The 15,424-nt window shown below is 41.4% G+C and overlaps 1 long non-coding RNA gene across 1 annotated transcript; it reads right to left on the bottom strand.

The window, feature by feature from the left end:
• Window positions 1-334: 334 nt before the first annotated feature.
• On the bottom strand, window positions 335-6,095 carry LOC125486527. The gene is made up of 3 exons (XR_007265185.1): window positions 5,960-6,095; window positions 4,711-4,786; window positions 335-459 (listed from the first exon to the last, which is right to left on the bottom strand). It is a non-coding gene; the product is annotated as an uncharacterized LOC125486527 (long non-coding RNA).
• Window positions 6,096-15,424: the final 9,329 nt, after the last annotated feature.

Here is a 15,424-nt window from a genome sequence, read left to right as displayed (position 1 = left end):
ATGTAAATAGTGTATTTTGACACCTTAGGATGCTCCAGCATGCTACATTGAGTGAAGCACTTTTGAAATGTCATCACCAATGTAACACAGGAAACAAGGGCAGCTAATTTATGCACAACAAACCCCTTTAGACAATAATATGATAATTACTAGATATTATATTATTAAAGATTTTGGATTAAGTGATGAATGATTTTATTGTCACATGTATTTTACAGTGAGAAAAACAGTAAAATACAGCAAAAAGCTTTTCTACTGTTGCCATGATCCAGCAACATTTTGAATAGTTTAAGAATAAGAAAAAATTAGAAAGATTTAACATGAAGAGGGTCCACCAATCCTGAGCCAGCTCACCATCCACGGCACCTATACTCCTCCACTGCCTCACCGCTGTCAAGAAAAGGTTGAGGGAAACGCTCAGACAAGACCTTTGCTCTTTCCCAGATACCACCATGGGACCTGAAAGGGAAAACACAGTCTCAATTTAATATCTCATGAAAGACACCACAACCGGCAATACAGCACTTCCCCCTATCCTGCAGCTGAACTCAACTCATTCAAAGGAGAAGGTTTCACTACTGTTCAACGGCCAGGAAGAACAAAAAGTCCAGGATGAGCATGAATTATAAGATTAATGGTTGCTTCTTCCACTGCTTTTTTTATTGGCTCACCATTTACTTTTTGTACTTCCTGCCCAGTAGAGTAGAGTACAGTTAAAGTGTGCAAATAAGGCTAGAATATCCAAGATTCAATGCTCCAAAGCAGGATTGGCGAGAAGAGGGGGAACAGATACAATACAGATATAGCTTGAATTTGGAGTGGGCTTGCACCTTACATTGAAGGACAAAGGAGCATGGCAAGAGACTGGAATGAATCTCAGCTAACTCAGCATTAGCCTCCATTTTTATATTTGGCATCGATATCTCACCCACAAATGGCAGGCATAATACCAAGGTCAATGTCGCAGAGCCATAATCAGCAGGATCAGGCCTCTATGAAATGCATGGGGATCCATGTGGAATCTGTACTGCTCTGACAGCTTTATTCACCTTGTCTATCAAACTTTTTCTTTCTCAGCACTGAGGGATCAGGGAAATCTAGCCCTGACCAGTTCTGCTTTGGTACAAGTTATATCGTGCCACAGATGCAGGTCACTTTTCTGGATTAAATTACTTTGAATAATTTAGATGGATGTCCACATGGTGCAGGCAGAGAATGACAGTCTTTGGCTTCCTGTCATACAGCAACACAGCCAGCACCCTCAATGATAGGCATTGGTGATTCCTGTCATGTAACCGCATTTGTGAGTAATGCTTGAGTTTATCTAATTGACTGCACTTCTAATTTAATTTCTGTCATGCTGGAGCAACCCTTGACTGAAGAATAATACAGCATTCTTAGTCTCCAGCATAGGAAGTTAATACAAATGCCTGTAAATGTTAAATAATAAACACTGTATCAGAGTGGGCATATTACACTCTTTATATCACTTCAAAGAAAAGGTTTGGAGATTCCAGGAACAAGCACAAAGCTAGTGGGGCATGTTTTGGAGAATGTCCCACTTTGGTGCCCTGCTGAAGTGTTGAGGAGGTGTGTCCTTTCAATGGAGTCTCTATTTCTTTGCTCCATCCGTTACATTATCTATTACAGATGGGGAAATTCACTAGTATCTGCTATTATTACCACATTACTTCTTGGATCCATTTCTGGAATTGAGAAACCAAGGTAGCCTACTAATCCTGGCTGGATGTAGGGTAGTGAATTCACATTATTACTTTTTAACTTCGATACCCAGATAGGAACAGACTTTCCTTCTCCTTCTACATCAGGATAATCCTGTTTTTAAGCATTGCCCCATAAAAATGAACACTTTTTATGAAAAGATATTACTATAAATATCATCCATTATATTATTACTATAATCTAAATTCTTGTCAGTGAATCTAAACAAGTTTTGATAAACATAACACAGAGAGAGAGAGCATCTTATGGGACCCTATGGACTGACGCTCTAGTTCCATATCATCTGATGCAATGATGACAAGACTCCTGTAGCCCAAGCTAAATGAGTATTGTCAGAGTAAAGGTAATCATAGAATCCCTACACTGTGGAAACAGGCCCTTCGGCCCAACCAGTCCACACCGAACCTCAAAGCATCCCACCTAGACCCACCCAGCTATAACCCACCTAATCTACACATCCCTGAACACTATGGGTAATTTAGCACGGCCAATCCACCTAGCATGCATATCTTTGGATTGTGGGAGGAAACCGGAGCACCCGAAGGAAATCCACGCAGACACAGGGAGAATGTGCAAACTCCACACCGACAGTCACCTGAGGGTGGAATCAAACCTGGGTCCCTGGCGCTGTGAGGCAGCAGTGCTAACCAGAAGCCACCGTGCCGCCAATTAACCCTTTACTCTGTACAATTGGGTGCCTGTGCTTGACATAACACAGACTCCTACCTGACGAGGAAAGTTCTTGATAGAAAATGAAAAATACATATTTCTGCATTTGTCAGCCCAACAGTAATGTTCCTCAGTTTAATAATAAAAATTAAGAAAATTGCTTTTCGGAATGTGGGTGAAATGTTCCATGAAACAATAAGAACAATTTTTCTTCACGGCTTGATTTAAAAACCAATTGGAACATAGACTGTTAGTTTTAACCTTTCAGAAAGCAGAACTAATTTACAATATTGTTTGGAAGATTCCCCTGAGGAAATGTTTTTAAAATGAGCTGGTGTTCCTGCAGCACTGTTTGATCCAACCTGGGGATGCAGCTCATGAAAATAATTACTGTTTCAAACAAAATGTTTCCAAGGGCAGGACTTTTGTTTGACATTTCTGCTCCTACATAAAAAAAACAGTGCGACTTTCTTTAATTTTGTGGCATGCAATTGTAAAAAGAATCTAACAATATTGTGCACAGTAAATGGCATATTGCATTGCTTTAGGCACTTTTGACAACATATTTCTAATACTGATTACAAAACTTCCAAAAGCTACTTCACACAGGAGTTATTAAAGTGGAATCCAAGCAGCAAATTAAAGGACCCAATGAATAGGTTCAAGTCACATTGAAGATTTTAATATGTATTTCCTGAACATTGTAGTGCAGTTTTGTTCTGTAAATAAGGCTACACTATTCAGGGCTCAAAGCTGCAAGGCCTAGACAATAGAAGCAATTTTAATTTGTAAATTTGGGCTCATCTCTCTGTAGTTGGGGTTTGGGGATGCATGGGGAGCACATCTATGGCAGGAAGAAAAGACTGCAGTGAGCCTGAGCCAATTTTAACTGTCAGGCCCCTATTTTGATATTTGGTATCTGTCTCCAATCCATTTAGTGGTGGGAATGGCACTAAGACCAGTGGGTCGGAGCCGTTCTGGTAGCTGGATTCCGGCTTGGCTGGGAATGATCTGTAAGTGGTGTGGGAGTGGGGTATTTCGAAACAGATGCCGGTGGAAGAGGGAAAGAAAGGGACTGCCAAGAAATCTTCAGAATCCACCTGAGAACCTTTGAAGAATCCTTGGGTTCTGGAAGACCATTCCTACTATACACAAAGATTCCTCCTAAATGTTAAAAAAACCCATAACTTGCTGTCATCAATCTGCTAGTTTCTTGGCGAATTTGCCTTCCTGAGTTGTGAAGCAGAATGCAATGCCCTCCCTTAATGCTGGGTTTGGTGACAGGAAATCTTTTGATTAGCTGGGTGGAACATAGTGGGAAAGTTCACGGATAGCCTTCCCACTCGGCACCAATTGAAGCCTTGAATCGAGAGCCTCCTTCTCCTGTTGTGGCAATTATGAACCTAATGGTAGGTGAGGGGCTTACCCTGTAGTAAGGATGACCATACAGAGTGTGGAGAGTTTGCTTGTGGGGGATCCTGTACTGAAAGGCATTCAGTGCCTGATTGCAAAAGGATTGCTGCTGAAAGTCACCCCTCTGCCCTTGCTGCTGGCCCTACATCACCCTCCTCTATAACCCTCCCATTCCATAACCCACTTCCCACCATCAGTACAAGGCCTCAGGTGGGGCTGTTGAATATCAAGGAGCTGCTGGCCTCTGACAGTTTTCGGCTGCCAGTGTTTCTGCCCTCAGGGTGCTCAAGGCTGGGACAAGATTGTCCAAGGCCGTGTTGGGTGTCAGGGTGGCCCAAGCAGCAGTGAACTTTCCGAAAAGGAAGCAATGTAGGACTCTCACCTGGTCTTCTGTACTCAGCAACAGCATTGGGGAAGAGGTGACAGTCCCTGCAACAAATACCTACCGAAAGCCATGCAAAGGGAGAGGTACAGGTGAATGATGGTGGGTAGGGCATTATGGGCTGTAAGTTGCAGGGAAAGAGATGCGGGCATTGGCATATCGGGCGACTCTCAACAGTCCCCACCCTTCCCAATGTAGGGTCCCTCACCCAGGCTCTGAGTGACTTTGAATAAAGACACACCACATTCCTGGGATAAGGGCACCAGTGGCTAGGCCAGCATTTATTGCCCATCCCAGAGGGCAGTTAAGAGTCAACCACATTGTGGTGGATCTGGAATCAAATGTAGTCCAGACCAGGTAAGGATGCAGTTTCCTTTCCATTGGAGCATTACTGAACCAGAGAGGCTTATGGTGATCATTAGACTCTTAATTCCAGATTTTTATTGAATTCAAATTCCATCATCTGCCATGGCAAGATTCAAACCTGGATCCCAGAACATTACCTGTAACTCCATGATACTATGGCAGGTGCCAATTGACCAGCTGTTGTGTCACTGTTGTCAATCTCTTCATTCAGATCTAAAAGTAGAATGCTGAAATAAAATTAACAGTCCAACGATAACCCCACTGGGCCATTGCCTCCCCTGCATCATCAGAGTGGGCAGCCAAAAATCCAATTTCAGGCTGCCTGCCACACCCACAGAGGCCACGAGAAATGATTCAGCCCATTCCTTTAGACTCGCTCATTCTGAAAATATGAGCAATAAATTTAACTATCTGGGCAAGATTCGTCAGGAAGTAATGAATGTGAGGAAGGAACAGTATCCCATAATTGGGTTTGTGGATTTCAAATTGCTAGTGCTGCAAGATGGCTTATATAAAACATCAATTCAATTTATGTTTGTAATGCCATTAGTCAAGTTCTTATTTTAGTATAAGTAAAAGATGATGGCTAATTTAATGAACCTATAAGCAGCACATTAATTCTATGTCACGGACCAATATGTAAAACAAACAGAGGACTCAGCAATATAAGTTTAAAACAACTAATAGTTTAAATTACTTATAATGTTTAGTAATTTTTCACTTCAGAGAATCTCTAACATTGGGATTATTGTGTTCCCATGTCAGTATTTGAGAAATTGGTTGCAGGTTCAACCCATGACTGCAGTCAACAATCGATCTGCTTGTCTTTCTGTGAGCAATAAAAGGGCACTGGAGTGAACAGCCATTAATGAACAGCTTTTCCGTTTTATAGAGCATCTGCACTCGGTTCGCAACAAACGACAACACCTTCTGGTCGCGACCCATTTCAACTCCCTCTCCCAGTCCCTGGGTGACATGTCCATCCTGGGCCTCCTCCAGTGTCACAACGATGCCACCCAGATACTGGAGGAGCAGCACCTCATATTCCGCCTCGGGAGCCTACAGCTCAATGGCTTAAATGTGGATTTTACCAGTTTCAAAATCTCCCACCCCTGGCATCATCTCATGACCAATCCTTCGTCTCAACCCCGCCTCCTTGACCTGACACAACCTGTCCATCTTCTCTCCCACCTATCTACCCCTCCCACCTCACTGACCAATCTCCACCACTGCCTACCTGCACTCACCTATCACCATCCCACCTAACTTCCCCAGCCCCACCCCTCCTCCCTCAATTTATTTCTGAGCTCCCTTCCCCCTCCCCATTTCTGATGAAGGGTCCCAACTCGAAACGTCAACTTTCCTGCTCCTCCGATGCTGCCTCACCTGCTGTGTTCCTCCAGCTCCACACTGTGTTATCTCACACAGACACAGGATGGTTTTTAGTTTTGCCTTCAGTTAGAGGAAGGCTTCCTACTGGCTGCTGAGCTAAAAGATTGAGTTCCTGGCTGCTGGAGTGAAGTCTTAGATAGTGAGGCTTCCTCTTAAAAGAGAGAGAGACCAGCAGGTGAGAACCATAAATTTTGCTGGATTGCGTTTTTGCTAAAGGGTGTGTATGTGGAATGCTGCCTACATTGGAATAGTTGACAATTAGTGGTTAAATGATACATTATCTAGTTAAGTATTTCCAAAGATTACAAGTTATACTTTTTTTGTATTTTAATTGTGTTGTAAGAATAATGCGTTTTGATTAAAGGGTAGTGGTGGACCAATGAAATCACATCTGGAACACAGCACCTTATGCTTGCCTTAAAATAAAATTATGGCCAAGGCATCACCTTACAATAGATTTTTTTGGGGGAGAGGTGTCTCTGGTCTGGTCCATCACAATATGGTGATCTATCCATGACATTAATTATGTGCAAGAGTCTGAAGAGGGAAAGAATAGTCTGTAGCAGAGAGAGATGTACTTACCTAAAGTATAGAATGTACTAAAGTGTATAAATTGTAGGACTGAGCAAAAATCCCTATCATTTTCATTACTGGACCAAACAGTCACAGGGACAGCTGCCTGGAACCATTGTTCAGTTAGAAAATCTACTTCACATTACAACTCTAAAAGAACAATGAACCAGACCTAAGACAACAACTTAACCCAGACATCATGGAGCCTTTATGGATACCAAGACATCAAACTTCAATTAATATTCATTTGAAGAAATATCGGACATTCCACCTAAGTGAAATACATTTACACCTACTCTAGACTATCAGGAAGGCGATTCACCTCAAAAGGGGGCAACAGTAGCACAATTGAAAAGTGTAGATTTTGGCGCCAAGATTTAGTATAATTGCAGGCCCCGATCTCACCTGAAAAATAAAAAGAGGAAGTGAGGAAGAGGAAGAGCAATCCACCTCAACAGTTACACCTCACAATTACCAACAGGAGAAGGACTCCAATGAGCTACCACACTGAGAACGACTCCTACAGCCATTTCCAAACACTGGCGACCAATACAATCTGCAGACTGAACTACCAATGACCTGTGAGAACCACCAACCTGATCAACACCACAAGGCCTCAGACATATCATGAGGTGAAAACCCGCTCACAAAACCCACCAAAAATTAAGATAACCAAAGCATTCACCCGATACATCCACAACATGTCTTACTGCATTAACTGACTCAACCCAGAGTAAAGGCCTACAGCATCTGAAGTCTTCAGTGAAGCACCGGCTACGGCAAGCAGGAACGGCCAGCTGTAATTCAAAATGTGTTTATCCCCAGTGGTGATCCTATTTCCTTGAGACCCAAAGTATCCAAACTAGCTAGCAGGGAGGGGAAGGTGGGTTGGTGACAGTTCAGGGCACTCCAAGGTCAGGAAATCTGAATAAAGCGTCTGTGTTTGAAACTACTGTTTAGTTTCTGATAGCAATTAGCCTGTGTTCAGTTAATAACTGTTAGTGTCAGTTTCACTGTTTGGTATTTGCCTTTTTATCTCTTGTTATTTACTCACCTTTGTATTATTTCCCTGTTTATTACATTTGCCTTTTATTTCTTGTGATATACTCTCCTTTGTATTCAATAAACGCAGAGATTCTTTGCCCTGAAACACCAGTCTACTGCCATCTTCACTTCATTCCTAAATTAAGTCCAGTGTCACGGCCAGGGATCTGGGGGTGATCCGAACCACCTAAAACAGCAGCAGTTTTACTGATCAAAACCAGAATCCCTACAAAATAGAATTTTTACAGAAATCTATTGGAGACATTAGTCATGCTTAAGTAGAGAGAAGCTTTTCCGATGTGAGCAACTGCATTAATTGTTATTCATGCAGAACAAGACCACAAATAACAGAGACAGTGTTAGTAACACCAAATTGGTGCCCACCAACAAAACCCATGGGAAAAGTTGAAGAAAGACTTCATCCAAATATCATTCAACATGGAACCAAACCACAGGCTGCATACCTTCACACTAATGTCATAGAATCATAGAGATCTACAGCACTGAAAAGGGGCCTTTGGTCCATCATGTCCATGTGGGACAGAAACAACCATTTAACTATTCAAATCTCATTTTCCAGCACTTGGCCCAAAAGGCTTGTATGTTTTGACATCAAGTGTAATAACTCTCTTCTGCACCCTCTTCAGTGCTATAATATCGCACACAAAGTGTGGATTCAACAACTGTACACACTATTCTAGACGGACCCTAACCAATGTTTTATAAATTCCAACACAACCTCTCTGCTCTTAAAAGTCTATGCCTTGGCTAATAAAGGCAAGTATACCTTAACCACTTTATCTACCTTTCCAGATATCTTAGGGGACTGAAGTTCATGCATATCAAGGTCCCTCTGATCCTCAGTGCTTCCCAGAGTCCTACCATTCATGATAGAACATAGAACCTGGAATAGTACAGTACAAGAACTTGCTCTTTGACCCACAATTTTATGCTGAACATGTCGCCAAATGAAACTAATCTCTTCTGCCTGTCCTTAGTCCATATCCTTCCATTCCTTGCATATTCATGTGCTTATCTAAAAGTCACCTAAACGCCCCTTACGTATCTGCCTCCACCACCTCCTGGCAGTGCATTCTAGACTCCTACCACTCTCTGTGTAAAAAACTTGTCCCCCACATCTCTGTCGAACTTTCCCTGTCTCACCTTAAATGCATGCCCCCTCGTTTTAGACATTTCAACTCTGGAGAAAAGATTCTGACCACCAACCCTATCTATATACCTCATAATTTTATAGATTTCTATTAAGTCTCCCCTCAACCCTGCTGCCCCAGAGAAAACAACCCAAGGTTTTCTATCCTCTCCTTATAGCTCATATGCTATAATCCAGGCAGCATCCTGGTAAACCTCTTCTGCACCCTCTCCAAAGCCTCTTCATCCTTCCTGTAATGTGGCGACCAGAACTGAATGCAATACTCTAAGTGTGGCCTAACCAAAGTCTCATAAAGCTGTAACATGACATCTTGACTCTTCTACTCAATTTTCTGACCAATAAAGGCAAGCATGCCATACACCTTCTTTACCACCTATCTACTTGTGTGATCACTTTCAGGGAGTTATGGACTTGTACCCCAAGAACCCTCTGTACATCAGTGCTGTTCAGGGTCCTGCCATTAACTGTATACTTTTCCATAACATTTGATCTCCCAAAGTGCAGCACCTCACACTTACATGGATTAAACTCCATCTGCCATTTCTCTGCCCATATCTGTAACTGATCTATATCCGGCTGTATCCTTTGACAACTTTCTACACTATCCACAACTCTACCGATCTTTGTATCGTATGCAAACTTACTAATCTACCCATCTACATTTTCATCCAAGTCATTTACCCAAATCACAAACACCAGAGGTCCCAGTACAGATCCCTGTGGAAGACCATTAGTCATTGATATCCAGCCAGAAAAATGCCATCCATCCTCTGCCTGCTATGGACAAGCCAATTCTGAATCCAAGTGGCCAGGTCACCGTGGATCCCATGAATCTTAATCTTCTGGATGAGCCTAACATGAAGGACCTTGTTGAAAGCCTTACTAAAATCCATGTAAAACAACATCCACTGCTTTACCCTCATTAATCGCTTTCATCACCTCCTCGAAAAATTCAATCAAGTTAGTAAGACATGACCTGCTGACTGTCCCTAATTAGGCCATGCTTTTCCGATAGCACTTAAATCCTATCCCTAAGAATTCTCTCCTGGAGCTTCCCAACCACTGATGCATCACTCAGAAGAAATTCCTCCTCATCTCAGTCTTTCATTGGCACCTCTTAAATAAAAGTCTATCCTCTCTGGTCCTAGACTCTCCAAAGAGGGGAAACATCCTCTCAGCATTTACCCTATCAAGCCCTTGTAGAATCCTATATGGTTCAATGAGATTATCTTTCATTCTTCTAAAATGTAGTAAGTAGAGTCCCAATATGTGTAGCCTTTGCTCACAAGATAATCCCACCATACTGGGAATCACAACCTAATGAATCTTCACCGAACTAATATCGCTTCTTAAATAAAGGGGACCAAAACTGAAAGTTAAAACTGAAAATGAGCAGGTGTGAAATGGGTTGGATTCTTTTGTTGAAATTTTTATTCTGGAGGTTAAATCATCTCCCATTATTTCTCTTAAGAAGTTGTTCTGCTCCAATGGTCTAGTGTGCTAGAAATCGAGCCCCACCATTTCCAGAATCATCACAAAAGTGAAAGATTTTATACAGGTATGAAACTTCCCCAAGCTATCTGCCTTTTGGAGCCAGGGTGAGAGAAAGCATGAGCCAGGTGTGTGTACTTAATACAAATGGCTATTTTCATAAATAAGTAGATGCTAGTTCCAGGTAAACAATTATGAACCTCAACATATATTTATACTGGTTTAAACTCTAACACCCTTGTAAGATTTCCTCTACCATCATTGATAGACGCACAAAAAAATGGATGTCATGGTAAGGGGGAAAGGACTAGGACAGCAGTTTGATGGTCCCTGTTGACAGGGTTCACTGAGATGATCCGTTTGACCTCTCAGGACCTTCTGCGCCTTGGTCTTCTTTCTCCACATACTTTCACTTGTTTGCGGGGGACACTGAGCAACTGGTTCACATTTATAAAACCTCTGAGTTATTGGTTAAGAGCCACAGCTTACAGCAACGGACGAAAGGACATAAATTGGCCTTCTTTAGGCTTGAGTTTTTTTTCTATTGCAGGGAAAAGAACAGATCCTTCCTTTTTGGAGTTATGATGGCTTCTGACCAAACATTTACACACACAAGCTGTTCACCTACACAAGAGCCAATCACATAGTTAACATAGTATGGAGCTGGAGGAACACAGCAAGCCAGGCAGCATCAGAGGAACAGGAAAGTTGAAGTTTTGGGTCAGACCCTTCTTCAGGAAATTTAAAGAAAATTCTGAACAAGGGTCCCAACCCGAAACGTCAACTTTCCTGCTCCTCTGATGCTGCTTGGCCTGCTGTTTTCCTCCAGCTCCACACTGTTATCTCTGATTCCAGCACCTGCAGTTCTTACTATCTTCCAATCACATAGTTGTTGTCAGGCAGAAGGCTTTTGTCATTGACAATTGTTCACCACTCCGCAGACCAATAGGCTACTTGTTTCTAGCTGAATGTCCCTTTGTACACACCTCTAGCTCCTGCTTGTCTGTCATAACCTCACGCCCCTGCTGAACAAACAGCATTTTAAACAACACTTATAAGAAGTATCAGGAACTTTCCTTTTACAAAATGTAAGATCCTTGGAGTTTTAAATGGTCCATTTTGTATTCTTGTCCACAACTAAAAATACAGCAAATTAGAAAGATATGTACTTTATAAAGGCTTGGGAACTTAAATTTCTGACGCTACCGTTTTATATGCAGAACATTAGATTCCAATTTTTTTTGATGAGAAGTGTGACACTTGTAACAAACATCTAAAATCTAAAGATCGAAATAAAACCAAAAGGCAAAGTGAGAGGCAACAGGAGATACAGGGTGTAGCTAAAGTAAAACCATGAACTTATCGCAGGTGTTGGCTAATCATAACTCCAACATGATTCACCATTCGATTTGATCTTAATTGATCAACCCAATCTACACTTTACTCTCTTGATGTCCTCATCTGTTAAAAGTCTAGTGATTTCTATCATGAAAGTTTCAAATTGACCCACATCAACATCTTTTTTTAAAAAAAATACTTTCTGGATTACCAAAGCGTTTTGAAGTAAACAAAAACATCATCATTTCATTTTTTAACTGAGTGAGTGAAATCTAGCTTTCAATTTAATTCAATTTTCAAAGATTCTGATAAAGTAAATAATTAATCATAGTCCATCAGCATCTCTATTAGATAGGAACAACTGGTTTTGTATTGCTTGCAGGGCACCACTACACAAACAGGGGTCAAAACAAGGAGGCAGGTCGACATGAACTACTGTAGGGTTCTGGTTTGCAATCAGTTACTTTCCTGATCATTAAGTTGTTCGAATCACTTCCAGACCCCTGGTTCTGGACACTGGACTTATTTATGGGGATGTGAATGAAGAGACACTAGACAGGTGTTTAAGAGCAAAATAATTTCCACATTTATTTAAGGTAGAAAAAGGTAATTATAATACAAGAAATTGGTAATTCAGTAAATTCGAAGAAGTTATTACAATGAATGCACAGGAACACACTAGAACTTAAAATTACTATGAAAAGAAATTACCACCTTTGGACACCATTTACTGACATACAGAAAACAAACAAGTGTTTACATTTACACTCTCAATCAGAATTCCTACCCATAGGGTTCCAATGCACTGGCACCACTCACCTTCCCCTCCCCGCTAACTAGTTTAGATCTTTGGAATCTTGGGAGCTTATGCTCACCACTCAGAACATGGTTTTGAACTTCACCTGACTAAGGAGCAGCGTTTCAGAAGCTTATGATTTTCAATAAACCTGTTGGACTATAACCTGGTGTTCTGTGACTTCTGATTATGTTTGTGTACATAGATATCAACAGATATAATTATCAATTTAAACTCCAATGAGAATGGTGCCTGGTGGAGGTTAAAATGATGCCAAAAGTCATTTTGGAAAGAATTTTAATGGAATTGCCTTGTATCTGCAGTGGGGGTGGAATAGTTAGAAACAGCAGTGGGTCAGGAATCTGATCATTGCAGAATCAGACTTTGCTGTGGATGTTTGTAAACCACATTATAATCCGTGCCTCAGGGATTCTCTAACAATGAAATAGTGTGGGCATAATCAGGGGGGCGATGGCCTAGTGGGATTATTGCTAAACTATTATTGAGTCATAGAGTCAAAGAAATATACAGCACGGAAACAGACCCTTTGGTCCAACTCATCCATGCTGACCAGATATCCTAAATAAATCTAGTCTTACTTGCCAGCTTTTGGCTCATATCCCTCTAAACCCTTCCTATTCATATACCCATCCAGATGCCTTTAAAATGTTGTAATTGTACCAGCCTCCACCACTTCCTCTGGAATGAGCTGCCATACACTCACCACCCTCTGCATGAAAAAAAAATGCCCTTTAGGTTCCTTTTAAATCTTTCCCCTCTCACCTTAAACCTATGCCCTCTAGTGTTAGACTCCCCCACCCCGAGGAAAAGACCTTATCTATTCATCCTATCCATGCTCCTCATGATATTAATCCAGAAGCACTTGTTTTGGGGACGCGGGTTCAAATCCTGCCAAGGCAGAGGGTGGCATTTGAAACCAATAACCAATATTTGGAATTAAGAGGCTAATGATGACTATGAAACCATTGTCAATTGGCTCCTTCCTTTTGTGGAAAGAAACTGCCATCCTCATCTGGTCTGGCCTACATATGACTCCAACACCACAGCAATATGGTGTTGACTCTTCACTGCCTTCTGGACAATTAGTGAATGGCAATAAAACACTGGCCTCCCCAGAGAAGCCCTTATCCAACAAATGAACTAAACAAAAGGCTTGCTCACTGGCATTGACATTCTGAGCATCTTTGAGTGGGAAAACGTATTGGGTATTTAAACAGCATGCAAAAATTCAAAATTCAGATCTCACGCGCCATGTAGCCGGGCAGAATATTGTATCTGCATTTCTAATTCTGTGTCTCAGTGAAAACCAACCCGTATTTCTACAAAGGTAGGCTGTATCAAATACAACTACTCAGTAAAAATAACCGAACCATTTTCCAAATGTTATTCTACGTTCATTATCCAAATGGCTGCAATGATATTATGAATATCGATTATGAACCTTCATTTATCTGGATGAAATACATTTCATAGTTACAAATATCTCAGTCATTTTCAATTTGAACCATCAAATGGACAAAGTACTTGCATTTTTTTATTGTACTGCTGTGTAATTTGCATCTATACAAAATTGTGTGGAATATAAGTCGACCTTTAAGTCACGCTCATCTCAAATGGAAAAGAGCAATTTGTATTTTAGGAATTAAAAAGAGAACATGTGAGGCAGGTGACTCAGCCACAGCTGGGAAGCTATTGACTGCCTCCATGCACTGCATGCTGAGGCTTATCAGGGAGAAATACAAGCTTCAGGGTCTTTTCACAGAATACATGACGCTTTGAATTCCAAAGCTGGTAAAGACATAACACAGCGACGCACAGAAAATTGTTATCAGCAGTGAACAGATGGCCTGCATCAGCACGCAGTTCATCATCTCCCACCTGTTGATCACACTCTGGAGCCAAAGAAATAATTGTCCAGCAATTTGAAAGCAGCAGATTATGATCTGAAAGGAATCTTTGAGAAATGAAGCATGTTAGCCATTGATCTTCATATTGGAAAACATCTCAAAAACATTACATGAGGTAAACTGCTATTCAGTCAGATGCAGATTTAAGTCACTGCAACAATTTAAATATGTACACTGTAATGTGCAGTACTGGCTAATAATAGAATCTTCCTTTCACTATTATAATTACCATTTCAAATATTTACAGTGACATGATCAATAATCTCATTCTTGACAAATTACATTACCCAATATTTTATTTAAAATGCCCACAGTATTTTGTCTGAGCCTAATAATTGTGAAACTAATCAAGGTGCCACTGAGGAAACAAAAACAATGGAAGTCTTCTGCTATTATCTGGAGGTGGTTCTGATCAGGCAGAATTGTTGCAGGAGAAGTAAAACATCCTAATTTGCTCCAATTATCAAAAGGAAACCGGCCGTTGGAAGAGAAAAACAGAACTCTGATGCAGCAAACTGAATGAGAGGGATGAAATGCAGAGCAGCTGCAGGTAACCCATGTGATTTATAGATGTGGAAGTGCTACTCGCATGTGTTTGATGTGAAAAGGGCTGCTCTGCTCATCTTTCTCAGTGAACACTAAATAGTGGGCATCTGTGCAATGTACCTCAATCAAAACGGCCTTGTTCCTCCAAAGTCTGGCAGCAGATGTAGAGAAGATGGCAGACCTGTTTAAAAACAAGCTGCTTGCTGTACTTAGTCGGCATGTAGTGTATAGACTGATGGCGAGGCACCCTTTGCACACTCATTTTGTATGAAGCTTTTACGGATTCTTACAGCGTGGGAGTAAGCCATCCTGGCCCATCATGACTGTGCTGGATATCAGAGTCCCATTCTTCAGCTCATTCCCCATGATCTTGCAAATCTTTCCTTCTTTAGAAGGCAACCTTTCTAATAAGGTAGTTGACGTGATTTTACCTGCCATAGGGAGACTGGGTGGGAGATGGGATGCCTGGTAAAACATTGTCAGGAGAGGATCCTGACATGGTCCCTTGAATTTAGGATATTCCCAATAACATGAATGGCAGCAGCACGGCTACCCACCAGTTATCAGGCTGC

The sequence above is a fragment of the Rhincodon typus genome, chromosome 2 (genome assembly GCF_021869965.1).
Source record: "Rhincodon typus isolate 14 chromosome 2, sRhiTyp1.1, whole genome shotgun sequence".
Classification (NCBI taxonomy): Eukaryota; Metazoa; Chordata; class Chondrichthyes; order Orectolobiformes; family Rhincodontidae; genus Rhincodon; species Rhincodon typus.
The sequence above is the reverse complement of the archived record's forward strand: the minus strand, read 5'-3'. Positions and strand labels throughout refer to the sequence as shown.